The 9,869-nt window shown below is 46.5% G+C and overlaps 1 protein-coding gene across 1 annotated transcript in view; it reads right to left on the minus strand.

Annotated features, from left to right (window-relative positions):
• Positions 1–4,372, minus strand: part of LOC124545504 (nucleoredoxin-like) — a 247,508-nt gene extending 243,136 nt beyond the window's left edge. Inside the window, exon 1 of the mRNA XM_047124447.1 lies at positions 4,271–4,372. The gene's annotated coding sequence lies outside the window, so the exon portion shown is untranslated. The remainder of the gene's footprint in view (positions 1–4,270) is intronic.
• Between the last annotated feature and the right edge of the window lie 5,497 nt (positions 4,373–9,869).

Consider the following 9,869-nt stretch of genomic DNA (forward strand, 5'->3'; position numbering starts at 1 on the left):
ATATTTCGAACAGAATGATGTCCTCCACGCCAACCAGCATGGATTCTGAAAAAGTCCCTCATGCGAAACCTAATTTCCGCTTTCCTCACACGTAATCCTAAGGCAGCTATGTATTAGGTTGGTGTATAAGTTCATCGCTGTTTTGTTTTTCATGTCGCAATTCAGGTTGCTTTAGGTTCATTTATCGATTGTCAATTTTTGTTTGTATTTCGCTGTTGCTATCTGAGTTTACATACTGTTATTTTGTCATTTGGAGGTAGTGAGTGGAGATTTGGACGCTAGAAAATGAAGCACCTAGTGGAGAAATCGAAAAATTTCTGAAATATTCTACTGTTTGAGTTCAATAGAGGGATGACAGCAGCGGAGGCAGCCAGAAACATTTGTACAGTGCGTGAGGGTAATGCTATTGGACAGAACACGTCAAGGAAGTGGTTTTCTCGTTTTAAGGAAGATCAAAAATGGCTCTGAGCACTATGGAACTTAACATCTGAGGTCATCAGTCCCCTAGAACTTAGAACTACTCAAACCCAACTAACCTAAGGACATCACACACATCCATGCCCGAGGCAGGATTCGAACGTGCGACCGTAGCGGTCGCGCGGTTCCGGACTGAAGCGCCTAGGACCGCTCGGCCACACCGGCCAGCTAAGGAAGATCATTTTGACGTTAGTAACTCTCCACGTACAGGAAGATCTTCAGGATTTTGAGATGAAGATCGTTTAAACACATTAATTCAGTGCACTCGAGAACTCGAAAATGTGATGAACTGTGATCATTCCACCTGCGTGCCACTTTGCTGTGCAATAGGGAAGATTCAAAACTCGGGTATAGGGATACCGCATGCTCTGACCCAAAATCACAAAAATCAGCGGGTGGGCATACGCGCATTTCTACTTGCTCATCACCACTTAGCTCTTTAACAACACTGACCATTCCTATGATGTATAGTTGTCGGTGACGAGAAATGGTGTGTTTACGCTAACTTAAGGAAAAGAAAGGAATGGTTGAGCCCGAACAAAGCAGCAAATTCCCGTACAGAGATCTGCGCTCATCCACAAAAGATAATGTCACGCACCTGGTGGAACGGCGGCGGCAGTGTGGTGCACCACGAATTGCTTCCGTGCGGTGTAACCGTCACTACTGACATTTACTGTCAACAGCTGAGATTTCTTGCAGGTGCAGTCCAAGAACAGCAACCAGGAAGACTGAGTGAGATGATGTTACTCCACGGTAACGTCCGCCCGCATTCTGCTAGACCGAAAAAAAACCACCATACAGAAGTTGGACTGATCTTGCACACTCAGTTTTTCACCTTGCATGTCTTTGACAGATGAACTGTAACAGGTCAGGTATATCGGGATGTCATTTTCAACCAGTATATTTGCCTTTTCAGGGGTGCAGTTGGTCCCATCTTTCTCCTGGTGGACGATAACGCACGGCCTCACCGAGCTGCCATAGTGGAGGAGTACCTTGAAACAGATCAGGCGAATGGAGTTGCCTGCCTGTTCTTCAGACCTAAACCCCATCGATCACGTCTGGGATGCTCTTGGTCGACGTGTCGCTGCACGTCTTCAAACCCCTAGGACACTTCAGGAGCTCCGACAGGCACTGGTGCAAGAATGGGGGGCCATACCCCAGCATCTGCTCGACCACTTGATCCAGAGTATGCCAACCAGTTGTGCGGCCTGTGTACGTGTGCATGGCGATCATAGCGTAGTGCCACGTTGTGTGGCACCACATTCTGCATTTATCCTTAATTTATGAGCATGAGAGCAATACAACATGAACAGCAAGAGCCCAACACGCTTCCCTGAGACTGCTCTGAAGTTACTTCTACATCTGTCGATGTCTGTCCACGCAAGGTAACATGGCTCGTCGTTCCCACCAAGAAACCGTCAGTTCAGTTACAAATCTGCCTCGATACCTCGTACTTCCGATGATAAGAGTAGGTGCGGCCAGATGCTTTTCGGATATCAAGTAATACTGCATCTGGCTGACTGCTTTCAACCATGGCTTTCAGGGTGCCATACATCAGACAAAGGAAGTACCCTAAGTAGCAGCAAATGTTGTTGTTTTTTTTTCGTTGCTACAGATGAGCTCTTCGCACGCCGTGGCTTTTATTGCGGCTGTGATGCTCGCCGAATGCTGGTGCCTGTGCTTAGAGGCGGCGCTGCGTCCGATTTTTCGAAAGCTATTAGGGGAAAAAATTTATTTTTGCACATCTTACTGTCTGATATCATCACCCGATAAGTAACTGAATTCCTTTTCGTTATCCGTCATATCTACTGCGCTGCATCAAATTAAGTAATACACTGAGCGAATATTTTGCAGAGGTAAAAACGCATTGCTTAAAGTTTACGTATGGTTGATTTTAGTTCAGATATTGATCGAAACTTAAGTTAAAATTGAGAAGGATACCTCATTTGATTCTCAAGTTATTGGGTTTTATATCTCAAGGACTGTCGAGCGTGATGCTCCCATTTACGTCCCTGCGCATTGCGAATCATGTGGTCATAAAAATCGTCGTTGTTTGATAAACGATTCAAAATTTGGAAAGGAGGTTATCTGCAAGTGATAGCAAGCAATGAGACACGTGTGTTATGTGATGAATACACTACTGGCCCTTAAAATTGGTACACCACAAAGATGACGTGCTACAGACGCGAATTTTAACCGACAGGAAGAAGATGCTGTGATATGCAAATGATTAGCTTTTCAGAGCATTCACACAAGGTTGGCGCCGGTGGCACCTACAACGTTCTGACAGAGGGAAGTTTGGAACCGATTTCTCATACACAAACAGCAGTTGACCGGCGTTGCCCGGTGAAACGTTGTTGTGATGCCTCGTGTAAGCAGGAGAAATGGGTACCATCACGTTTCCGACTGTAATATAGATCGGATTGTAGGCTATCGCGATTGCGGTTTATAGTATCGCGACATTGCTGCTCGCGTTGGTCGACATCCAATGACTGTTAGGAGTATATGGAATCGGTGGGTTCAGGAGGGTAATACGGAACTCCGTGCTGGATCCCAACGGCCTCGTATCACTAGCAGTCGAGATGACAGGCATCTTATCCGCATGGCTGTAACGGATCGTACAGCCACGTCTCGATCCCTGAGTCAACAGATGGGGACATTTGCAAGACAACAACCATCTGCATCAACAGTTCGACGACGTTTGCAGCAGCATGGACTATAGGTTCGAAGACCATGGCTGCGGTTACCCTTGACGCTGCATCACAGACCGGAGCGCCTGCGATGGTGAACTCAACGACGAACCTGGGTGCACGAATGGCAAAACGCCATTTTTTCGGATGAATCCAGGTTCTGTTTACAGCATCATGATGGTCGCATCCGTGTTTGGTTACATCACGGTGAACGCACATTGGAAGCGTGTATTCGTCATCGCCATACTGGCGTATCACCTGGCGTGATGGTACGGGGTGCCATTGGTTACACGTCTCCGTCACCTCTTGTTCGCATTGACGACACTTTGAACAGTGGACGTTACATTTCAGATGTGTTACGACGCATGGCTCAAGCGTTCATTCGATCCCTGCGAAACCCAACATTTCAGCAGTATAATGCACGACCGCATGTTGCAGGTCCTGTACGGCCCTTTCTGGATACAAAAAATGTTCGACTGCTGCCCTGGCCAGCACATTCTCCAGATCTCTCACCAATTGGAAACGTCTGGTCAATGGTGGCCGAGCAACTGGCTCGTCAGAATACGCCAGTCACTGCTCTTGATGAACTGTGGTATCGTGTTGAAGCTGCATGGGCAGCTGTACCTGTACACGACATCCAAGCCCTGTTTGACTCAACGCCCAGGCGTATCAAGGCCGTTATTACGGCCAAAGGTGGTTGTTCTGGGTACTGATTTGTAAGGATTTATGCACCCAAATTGCGTGAAAATGTAATCACATGTCAGTTCTAGTATAATATGTCCAATGAATACCCGTTTATCATCTGCATTTCCTCTTGGTGTAGAAATTTTAATGGCCAGTAGTGTATTCGAAACTTTTTCATTCAGCGAGATATGAAAGTAACTCGTCCAGAGCAGTAATAGGTCGGCGGCTCAGGACGGATTTCGACATCCGTACACAGTATTGCAGGAAAATTCAAGCGGCACGTGTAAGCACGTCTACAACACCTGGGGAACGGCGTAGTAGGAGTATACGCACGCTCACGGCAGGGGAAGGGTTAAAACCTAGCGGCCACCTCGAGTCAGCAGGTGAATGGCGGAGAGGCGGTGTAGGCAGGTACGCACCCAGTGCGCGGAGAAGTAGAGCCCGGCGATGGTGGCGTCGACGTCCCGGAAGGCGGTGGAGCTGCCGTCGGCGGCGACGAGCGCGGCGGCGTGCAGCACGTGGGAGACGGGGCGCGGCCGCCAGGGGAAGCCGCGGCCCTCGGGGTCGCGCAGCAGGTGCTCGCCCGCCGCCGCCGACAGCACGCGGCCCGTGCCGCCCTCCAGCAGCACCAGCGACGGGCAGCCCGAGCGCGCGCGGTAGCGCCGGCACAGCCGCGCCTGCGCACACACACCCCAAACACACGCAGTTAGTGGCGCGCACTTGACAAAGCGACGGCACAGTAACAGAGCCGCGATGTGAGTCACAGAATGTGTATGCACCGAAGCGCGAAACAAACTGGTATAGGCATGCGTATTCAAATACAGAGATATGTAAACAGGCAGAATACGGCGCCGCAGTCGGCAACGCCTATATAAGACAAGTGTCTGGCGCAGTTGTTACATCAGTTACTGCCGCTAAAATGACAGCTTATCAAGATTTAAGTTCAAAAAAGGCTCTGAGTACTATGGGACTTAACATCTGAGGTCATCAGTCTCCTAGAACTACTTAAACCTAACTAACCTAAGGACATCACACACATCCATGCCCAAGGCAGGATTCTAACCTGCGATCGTAGCGGTCGCGCGGTTCCAGACTATAGTGCCTAGAACCGCTCGGCCAACCCGGCTGGCAAGTTTTAAGTGAGTCTGACCGTGGTGTTATAGTCGGCGCACGAGCGATGGGACACAGCATCTCCGAGGTAGCGATGAAGTGGAGATTTTCTCGTACGACCATTTCACGAGTGTAGCGTGAATTTCAGGACTCCGGTAAAACATCAGATCTCCGACATCGCTGCGGCCGGACAAAGATCCTGCAAGAACGGAACCAATGACAACAGAAGAGAACCGTTCAACGTGACAGAAGTGCAACCCTTCCGTAAAGTGCTGACGATTTCAATGCTGGGCCATCAACAATCGTCAGCGTGCGAACTATTCACCGAAACATCATCGATATGGACCCACGTGTAACCTCGATTACTGCGTGACACAAAGCTTCACGCCTCGCCTGGTTCCGTGAACACCGCCATTGGACTGTTAACGACTGGATACATGTTGCCTGGTCGGACGAGCTCCGTTTCAAACTGTATCGAGCGGACGGACGAGTATGGGTATGGAGGCGACCTCATGAGTCTATGGACCCTGCATGACAGCAACGGACTGTTCAAGCTAGTGGAGGCTCTTTAATGGTGCGGGGCGTGAGCAGTTCGAGCGATATGGGGCCCATCATCCGTCTAGATACGACTCTGACAGGTGACACGTATGTAAGCTCAAATGGCTCCAAGCACTATGGGACTTAACATCTGAGGTCATCAGTCGCCTAGAACATAGACCTACTTAAACCCAACTAACCTAAGGACATCACACACATCCATGCCCGAAGCAGGATTCGAACCTGCGACCGTAGCAGCAGCGTGGTTCCGGACTGAAGCGCCTAGAACCACTCGGACACAGCGGCCGGCCATATGTAAATATCCTGTCTGCTCACCTGCATCCATTCACGCCCACATCGCATTCCGACGAACTTGGGCCATTCCAGCAGGACAATGCGACACTCCACAAGTCCAGAACTGCTATACAATGGCTCCCCAGACAGGAATATTATTGAGCATATCTGGGATGCCTTGCAACGTCCTTTTCAGAAGAGATCTCCACCCCCTCGTACTCTTACGGATTTATGGTGTCAGTTCCCTCCAGCACTACTTCAGACATTAGTGGAGTACATGCAACGTCGTGTTTCGGCGCTTCTGCGTGTTGTGTTGTCCTCATCATCATTTCATCCTCATCACCGGCACGCAAGTCGCCCAATGTGGCGTCGACTGAAATAAGACTTGCACTCGGCGGTCGAACTTCCCCGGATGGGGCCTCCCGGACAACAATACCAAACGATCATTTCATTTTTTTGCTTGCTCGCGGGGTCCCTACACGATATTAGGCAGGTGTACCAGTGTCTTTAGCTCTTCAGTGTATTTGCACATGGCCATTTGCATAACATGCTTAATGTTTTTAAATATTTTAATTATGACAAACCTCTTCAACTGTGCTGTCTTTTTATCTAAATGGTTACTTGGTGTGAGGTCCAACTTAAAATGAACACGTTTCGTAACAAAAATATTTTTTAATATTTGAAGTTGAAACCGGTTGTTTAAAATAAAGAAATTTTTATGCAATCTTCACTCTAGAATGTATCTAAGTATTTCTGCATGAGACAGTTTTCTATGTCACTGTAACGTAATTAGAATGGATTCGACAATATGAATCAGTTCAATAGAAAACGTAAAAAATATTATTTGCATGTCTATAAAAAGTAGAAAAGTAACCATAGAAAAATTGAAAATAATAATGGAAAAGCAGTTGGTGTAAATCACTTGCCGTCCTTACTATAATAATTTCAGAGTTCCAAATACGTTTTTTTCCCGACACTTTGGCGCCGTCTACAGTTCCTTGCAGTGTAACTAGTTAGAACAGACATTTCATAATATGACTGAATTCAATAGAAAGCATCAAAAATATTGTTGACTGTAAGTTCTTACCACGCTACCAAAAAAACGTGAATAAAATGGAATCTGAGCTATGATACTATGCCGAAAAAGCACAATAGTATTGCTCTTCGCATCTTCAAGCCAACTTCAGTTCCTGGAATCAAACTGTTCAGATGTCCATAAAACGCGTATGCAAACTTTCACTGTACTTCTGAAGGTGATCTATCTGTTGCAGCGAAGTAAAAACACTCAAAATACACTAAGCGCTACATGGGCTAAAATGCGATATCCCAGGGGAGTCCCGTATATGTTCGATTCGCGATGTGGTTTGTGTTCATCACATATCCGAACATTACGCCGAATCACTTTACCGCACCGTGGAAGGTGGCTTTATCACTGAACACAAGTTTATTAAGAAAATCATCTTCAGTCGACATTTTGTTAAACGTTTCTATACAAAACTCAGTTCGTTTTTCCTTGCCACTTTCTCTTACAGCTTACAACAGTTTCAGTCTGTAGAATTTAAATGATAGACGTTTCCGTAGTACCTTCCACACCGTAACGCTAGTCATATTAGATTTTAAGCTGACACATCTCGTTGATTTACCCAGACAACTGCCAGACTTGTTCAATTGCAGGGCCATAGACTACTGGCCGACCCTGTCCCGCCACCCTATGCGATACGTAGCCAGTTTCGGTGAATCGATTGTACAAAGGACGTTCAAAAACTTTTGCACTGTCGTCTCTAAATTTTTTAATTTTTTGCAGGAGGAGAATGAAATTTTTTTGAGCATACTTGGAACATTTAGCTATAAGTTGGTAACTAAAAGTATTTTCTTTTATTTTCAGGTGAGCCATAATGGACCGTGAAGTAGATGTCAGGTTGCGACAACGGTCGGTGATGAAGTTACTCTTCAAGACAGGCTATGACTCTGCCACATCGATTCACAGGAAGTTGCTCCCTGTTTATGGGAAGGACACAGTGGATCGCAGCAGTGTCCAGCGGTGGTTGCAGATGTTCACTGAAGGTGATTTCTCTCTACTGGACAATCCACGATGCGGTAGACCATCGACGGCAGTGAGTGATGTGAATAAGGAGACCATTGATCAAATCACCCAAAATGACAGATGTGTGACGACACGACAGCTTACTGAAATGACTCGTTTGTCATTGGCTAGTATGGTATCACTGGTACAGTCACTAGGATACAGAATAATCTGTGCACGTTGAGTGCCTAGATTATTGACAAGAGAAATGAAAGCGATGAGGAAGAATGTGTGCGAGGGTCTCACGAAGACCTTTACTGAAGAGTGGAAACTATTTTGACGGCGTCATTACCCAGGATGAAAAATGGTTGCTTTTGTCCGAACCTGAGAGCAAAACCCAATCCATGGAGTGGCGTCATCCGGGTTCCCCTCGGAAGAAGAAACCAAGACTTTCACGAACAGCTGGCCGAAAGGTGGTGGCCTCTTTCTTCTGGGACCAGTGTGGTGTCATTTTCATTGACCTTTTGGAACCTGGCTCCACAATTAACCGGGACCGTTTCTGTTTGTCACTGGACAAGCTGCAACGTACCATCAAGACCCACAGACCACAGCTTTAGGGTCAGCTTATCAGACTACACCATGATTTCGATACTCTAGGTGTCTGCTGTTTTACCTGTTCCATGACAATGGTCATAGTTAAAAAGCATAAACGTTTGCTTCATATTTCAAATCATAATAAAGGGCGTGGAAAGTGAAAAGCGTCGCCCTACTCTTTTCTGACGAGACAAAGGTCTGCACTACCGAGGTCCATGTAATGCCTCTGTTTTCTTACTAGCCACAGAATTACATGAACATTTCTGAAGTTTCGTGTATATAAATGTTGAATGCAGTGAAAATATTTTGTGCATGTTGCTCAAATTATGAAGGATAGACAATCCGTGCTTTATCAGGGCACTATACCAGAGCGACACCATAAACAGTTCGGTTTCTTAGTTAGACCAACCTGATGATCAGTCTCTTCGAAGGCCAAAGATTTCAATTAAAGCACAAACGCCTGTACTTCCACTTGCTGATTATGGCCATGCTATCTTGCAAGTTCTTTCTCAAGAAAGATCACGGCACTTGCAGCTGGCGATGGACGCCAGCGTTCGATACATCTTTCACGTTCAACTTCCTAGTCGGTATTCCACCGTCTTTTGCACAGCCATGCTGGCTACGTGCAGACACGCGCAGAGACTTGCACATACTCTTTTTCCTCTACCGTCTTATCAACGTACACTACCCCTAATATTTCTCCTCGACCTTGCCGGTTTTGTGTGAACAACACAGCGGAAAGATTCGTCCCCGTCACAGCAAAATACTCTCTGTCCCAGTCTATCACTCAATCGTCTTCTCTAAGTACTTATTAGAAGCAGAAATCCGACGCTAGGGCGACCTCCCTCTTCACACCAGAGAACTGAATAACAGCTACAGCTACAAAAGACAGTTAATGGCATATTTACTAAAACAACGATTACGTATGATATTCTTCCTGTACAAAATCTGTTCCCCAAGTATCTTTCTTTCCAACGGACTTTCATTTCCCAAAGCCCACAGCTGGTGCAACCTATCTGAATTTCTCTCCCTCAGAAATCGCTGTCATAACATCTCACTTTTGTACATCCATGTTGTTGTTGTTGTGTTCTTCAGTCCTGAGACTGGTTTGATGCAGCTCTCCATGCTACTCTATCCTGTGCAAGCTTCTTCATCTCCCAGCACCTACTGCAACCTACATCCTTCTGAATCTGCTTAGTGTATTCATCTCTTGGTCTCCCTCTACGATTTTTACCCTCCACCCTGCCCTCCAATACTAAATTGGTGATCCCTTGATGCCTCAGAGCATGTCCTACCAACCGATCCCTTCTTCTAGTCAAGTTCTGCCACAAACTTTTCTTCTCCCCAATCCTATTCAATACCTCCTCATTAGTTATGTCATCTATCCATCTAATCTTCAGCATTCTTCTGTAGCACCACATTTAGAAAACCCATAAATACTTCTTTTATCGTGTACTGTC

Source organism: Schistocerca americana, chromosome 8 (genome assembly GCF_021461395.2).
Source record: "Schistocerca americana isolate TAMUIC-IGC-003095 chromosome 8, iqSchAmer2.1, whole genome shotgun sequence".
Classification (NCBI taxonomy): domain Eukaryota; kingdom Metazoa; phylum Arthropoda; class Insecta; order Orthoptera; family Acrididae; genus Schistocerca; species Schistocerca americana.